This window comes from Spinacia oleracea, chromosome 4 (assembly GCF_020520425.1).
Source record: "Spinacia oleracea cultivar Varoflay chromosome 4, BTI_SOV_V1, whole genome shotgun sequence".
NCBI classification, from domain to species: Eukaryota; Viridiplantae; Streptophyta; class Magnoliopsida; order Caryophyllales; family Amaranthaceae; genus Spinacia; species Spinacia oleracea.
This window is the reverse complement of record NC_079490.1, coordinates 155,053,765-155,060,113: the sequence shown is the minus strand read 5'-3', so window position 1 is coordinate 155,060,113 and position 6,349 is coordinate 155,053,765.

The following is a 6,349-nucleotide window of genomic DNA, read 5'->3' as shown; positions in this document are numbered from 1 at the left end:
GCACTGAGTGCGTACGCAACATCCGGGCGTGTACATATCATAGCATACATTATTGAACCAATCAATGATGCATATGGAATCCCATTCATTCGTCTACGCTCATCAAGTGTTTTTGGGCACTGAGTCTAGCTTAGAGTTATTCCATGAGACATGGGTAGGTAGCCTCTCTTGGAGTCCGCCATCTTGAACCTATCAAGCACCTTATTGATATAAGTGCTTTGACTAAGTCCAATCATCCTTTTAGATCTATCTCTGTAAATCTTGATGCCCAATATGTACTGTGCTTCTCCTAGATCTTTCATCGAAAAACATTTCCCAAGCCAAATCTTGACAGAGTTCAACATAGGAATGTCATTTCCGATAAGTAATATGTCGTCGACATATAATACTAGGAAAGCAATTTTGCTCCCACTGACCTTTTTGTATACACAAGATTCGTCTGCGTTCTTGATGAAACCAAAGTCATTGACTGCTTCATCAAAACGTATATCCCAGCTCCTGGATGCCTGCTTCAATCCGTAGATTGACTTCTTTAGCTTGCATACCTTTTTAGCATTCTTTGGATCCTCAAAACCTTCAGGCTATGTCATAAACACAGTTTCTGTTAAAACGCCGTTTAAGAAAGCAGTTTTGACATCCATCTGCCATATTTCGTAATCGTAATATGCAGCGATTGCTAACATTATCCGAATAGACTTTAGCATTGCAACTGGTGAAAAGGTTTCATCGTAATCCACACCGTGGACTTGCCTGTAACCTTTTGCAACCAATCTAGCTTTGAAAACTTCAAGTTTCCCATCCTTGTCCTTTTTCAGTTTGAAAACCCATTTGCTTCCAATGGCTTGGTAGCCATCTGGCAAATCGACCAAATCCCATACTTGGTTTTCAGACATGGAGTCTAATTCAGATTGCATGGCTTCTTGCCATTGCTTGGAGCTAGGGCTCGTCATAGCTTGTTTGTAAGTCGCAGGTTCATCACTTTCAAGTAATAGAACGTCATAGCTCTCGTTCGTCAAAATACCTAAGTATCTTTCCGGTTGAGATCTATATCTTTGCGATCTACGCGGGGTAACATTTCTAGATTGACCATGATTCTCACCAGATTCTTCTAAAGATCTCTGAGTTTCATCCTGAATGTCATCTTGAGCATTCTCTAGAGTTTGTTGTTCGACTCGAATTTCTTCGAGGTCTACTTTTCTCCCACTTGTCATTTTGGAAATGTGATCTTTCTCCAAAAAGACACCATCTCGAGCAACAAACACCTTGTTCTCAGATGTATTGTAGAAGTAATACCCCTTTGTTTCCTTTGGATAGCCCACAAGGATACATTTGTCAGATTTTGGATGAAGTTTGTCTGAAATTAATCGTTTGACGTATACTTCACATCCCCAAATCTTAAGAAAAGACACATTTGGAGGCTTTCCAAACCATAATTAATATGGAGTCTTTTCGACAGCTTTAGACGGAGCTCTATTTATAGTGAGTGCAGCTGTATTTAGTGCATGTCCCAAAAATTCTAATGGAAGTTTGGCCTGACCCATCATTGACCTGACCATGTCTAGCAAGGTTCTGTTCCTCCGTTCCGACACACCGTTCCATTGTGGTGTTTCAGGAGGAGTCAATTCTGATAGAATTCCACATTCTTTCAGATGGTCATCAAATTCATAGCTCAGATATTCACCGCCTCTATCAGATCGCAGTGCCTTAATCTTCTTGCCTAATTGATTCTCTACTTCACTCTGAAATTCCTTGAATTTGTCAAAGGATTCAGACTTATGCTTCATTAGGTAGACATAACCATATCTACTGAAGTCATCAGTGAAAGTGATAAAGTAGCTGAAACCACCTCTAGCATTTGTACTCATTGGTCCACATACATCAGTATGGATTAAACCCAGTTCATTTGCTCTTTCTCCAACTTTAGAGAAAGGTTGCTTTGTCATTTTGCCAAGTAAACATGATTCGCATTTACCATAATCCTCTAAGTCAAATGGTTCTAGAATTCCTTCCTTTTGAAGTCTTTCTAAGCGTTTCAAGTTTATATGGCCTAATCGACAATGCCACAGATAGGTGAGATCTGAATCATCCTTTTTGGCCTTTTTGGTATTTATGTTATATACTTGTTTGTCGTGATCTAATAAATAAAGTCCATTGACTAATCTAGCAGATCCATAAAACATCTCTTTAAAATAAAACGAACAACTATTGTCTTTTATTAAAAAGGAAAATCCCTTAGCATCTAAGCAAGAAACTGAAATGATGTTTTTAGTAAGACTTGGAACATGGAAACACTCTTCCAGTTCCAAAACTAGCCCGGAGGGCAACGACAAATAATAAGTTCCTACAGTTAATGCAGCAATCCGTGCTCCATTTCCCACTCGTAGGTCAACTTCACCCTTGCTTAACTTTCTACTTCTTCTTAGTCCCTGTGGATTGGAACATAAGTGTGAGCCACAACCTGTATCTAATACCCAAGAAGTTGAATTAGCAAGTATACAGTCTATAACGAAAATACCTGAAGATGGAACGACTGTTCCGTTCTTCTGATCTTCCTTTAGCTTTGGACATTCTCTTTTGTAATGGCCTATTCCATCACAATAAAGACAGCTTGATGTGGACTTGTCCTGCTTTGATTTAGCATCGCCCTTGGACTTTCCACTTTTCTTGAACGGTCTCCTTCTAGCCTTGAGTAAATCTTTGGCTTCACAATCCAGTATTATTTCAGCCTTTCTGACAAGGTGAACGAATTCTGCAACTGTTTCTTCTCTTGGTTCACTTAGGTATAGTTGCTTGAAGCGACCAAACCCACTGTGTAGTGAATTGAGCAAGACAGAGACTGCCATCCTTTCGCTTATTGGTGTTCCTAGTAGACTTAGGCGATCAAAGTATGAACGCATAAGATCCACATGGAACCTCAGTGGGATGCCTACTCTGTTTAGTGCGAAGGAGCTGAACATGTGTTTCTTGGACTTCCATCCTATAACACCTGTTGGGAGAACTAACCTTTAGACCAGACATTGATTCAATCAACTCATGGACGTTCAGGTCCCTGTCCTCCGTGCTTCCACGACAGATATCCCTCAAATTCTTGATGAGCGTAAAAGGTTCATAGGCTACAAACCTTCTAGCCCAATCATCAGGGATATTGTTCAGCATGAGACTCATAACCTTTTTGAGATCCGCATCCCAGGCGTAAAATCTCTCAGGGGTCATGTCTCTGGCATAGTAGCTTGGCATGGGATGTGATAGTACATACTCAAGTCCATTGAGTTTGACTATTTCAACTAGCTTAGCTTCCCATTCAAGAAAATTTGCCAGGTTCAGCTTGACCATAAGCTCAGAACCCATGATGATGTTTTGATTGTTGTTTTCCATATTTAAAACTACAATTGAAAAGAATAAACAAATAAATTACCATTCATAGTTTCTCTTAATAAACTTAAATTCTAGCATACATGCATAATTCAATGTTCATTAAGCATTTTATTCAAGTTATGTGTTCCGGCAGGTGTGAATAAAATGATTCCAAGATCCTAAAATCATTGAAGAACTAAGCACAGTTTGTCGACTTAATCCTAAAACATCTTAGGTAAGCAAAAGCCTTTTGCAAATAGTCTAGAAACTATTCTTGGTTGATAGGTACGTCTAAGAACTTATTAGGTAAACCTATCGATTTTGCCACGACATAAAAGGACTCCTTACTTATATCGTTGAGTTTCACCAAAACTAACATGTACTCACAATTATTTGTGTACCTTGCCCCTTTAGGACCAATAAGTAACACCTCGCTGAGCGAAAACTATTACTAGATTGATGTAAAGGATATCCAAGCAAGTGTATATTTTGGCATGGCACCTTTTAACTCAATTTTAAAGTTTGGAACTTAAGGCTCTTACTATGTTGGTTAGATTTTAAGTGAACTAAAATCCTTAATCATGCAACATAATCAAGCTTTTGATCTTATGCATATTAAGACATATTTAAAAGAAATAAATAACTTAAAACATGCATAAGATAAATGTGATCTAGTATGGCCCGACTTCATCTTGAAGCTTTAACTTCAAAGTCTGTCTTGAAAATCTCCGTGGGAGGCACCATTTTCTTCAAATAGAATAAGCTATAATTAAAACTAATTACAACTATTTGATGGTACGCAGACCATATTTGAATTGAAAAACAACTTTGGTACTTTAGACCAATTACATTCAAATTAATGGTACGCAGACCATATTTTCTATTCTATTTGGGCCATACTAGTCACTTCATAACCTGCAAAAACAGTACATATACAATATATATACCATTCACCCATTCATTATCATTAATGGCCCACATAGCTGGTTAGTAAAACACATTATGCATCACATAAACATTTGCAGCAATTAATCAAGGGCACCAATAATCTACAAATTATTCAGTCCTTATTAATTCTAATCAAGTTGTTTTAACCTTAAGGATTTGTAGGCCTAATCAAGAGTTTATGACTAAAAGTGCTCCCACTTAAACCAATAAATTCATATGCTTTACTAATTTTAAACATAAAAATGTATTTCTAGTCTAACCGGAAACATACAAATTTAATTAAAATTTAAAGCTCATATAAATTTATAATTGAATCCAAAAAGTTTAATTTAATTTCAGTCGTATTTAAATTAATTCATGATTTTAATTTTAGTAAAATAATTAGAATAAATAAAATTTATTATAATTACAATATTCAAAATTAAAATCCAAGAAAATAATTTAAATTATCAATTTTAAAATTAATTAAAATTACGTAAACTGAAAATTTCAAATTAAAATTTCAAAACGATCTAATCGCAACGCAACAACCCCACGCAACGCACGCCCATGGGCCACACGCACACAACCATCGCTGGCCATGTGCGCGCAGCCCATGCGCTGCCTCGCATCGCTGCTGCTCACCATCGCAAGGCATCACGCGAGCTGGTGCTCGCTGCGCGCGCCAGCGCTCGACGCACGACCATGCTGCCGCAGCCCATCGCTGGGCGCAGCGCTCGTCGCACGTCGCAACAAGCACTCGCACGCCATCGCTGGGCGCAGCACTCGTCGCACGCACAACAAGCACTCGCACGCCATCGCTAGGCGCAGCGCTCGTCGCACGCACAATAAGCACTTGCACGCCATCGCTGGGTGCAGCGCTCGTCGCACGCACAATAGCACTCGCTGCGCGCGAGCGATCGATGCTTGGCGCAGCACTCGTGGCACGCGAGCTTACGCTCGCTGCGCGCGAGGCTCTGCACGCTTGCGCGAGGCAGTGCGCGCTGTGGCGCAGCTCGCTTGCTGCCCACACGCGACTGCTCGTGCCTTGCTCTCGCCCTCGCCCATTCGCCCATTGAACACAGCCCACGACACAAGGCAGGGTTGCTGCCTTGTGCTCGTGCACCATTGCCTTGCTCATTGCATTCGTACCGCATGGGCGACGAGCTCCCTTGCTCGTCGTCACATGCCCGCACTATACAACACCCCTTAAGGGTAACACGTAGCGTCCATTGCTTTGTGCGTGCAAGTCATATGAGCGAATCGCATAAAAATTTAAAATTTATATTCAAAATTAATGACAAATTAATAAATAATATTAATTTCATAATTTTAGGGCGAAAAATCGAAATTTTTTTATTCAATTGATTTCCGATTAACATGGATTCAAGTCTAGGTCATAAAAATTTAAAATTTAACATAAATTTACAATTTTTATGGTGGTTTTTAATCATAGGTATCTAATTAAATTATAACTAATTATGAAAATCAAATTAATTCTAAATTATTCCAATTTTCAACAAATTAATCATAATTACAAATTAGATTGTATAATTAACAAGGCTAGGCATTCAAACTTGTTAAACATATACAGTAGGTCAATCAAAAATTCAAGATTTATCAACAAGAATCGCAAATATTTAATTTAACATCTTAAATTTACGAAATTTTGCATTCGAAAAACTAAAACCTTCGAAAAGTCATAGTTAGGCTTCGAATTTGAGAATTCTGGGTTCGGCCGAAAAATACTAATTTTGTCAAAATTTTAGAATGCCTTTTATATGCGGAATTGACACAAAAATCACTCGATTTGGATGAGTAACGAAGAAACTGCCGAAAAACTGCGTACGTATAATTAAATAAACGCAATTTACAATTAATTAACAATTACGAAAATTAATCACCCCTTTTAATTCTTGCAAATTTGTAATATTTAACCATGTTCATGCAATTTAGATTATGAAAATAATAAGAGGATCGTGATACCACTGTTAGGTTATGATACATATGACAATTCATAAATCATGCGGAAAAACCATAATGCCAGGAAAGCATATTATTTACACAT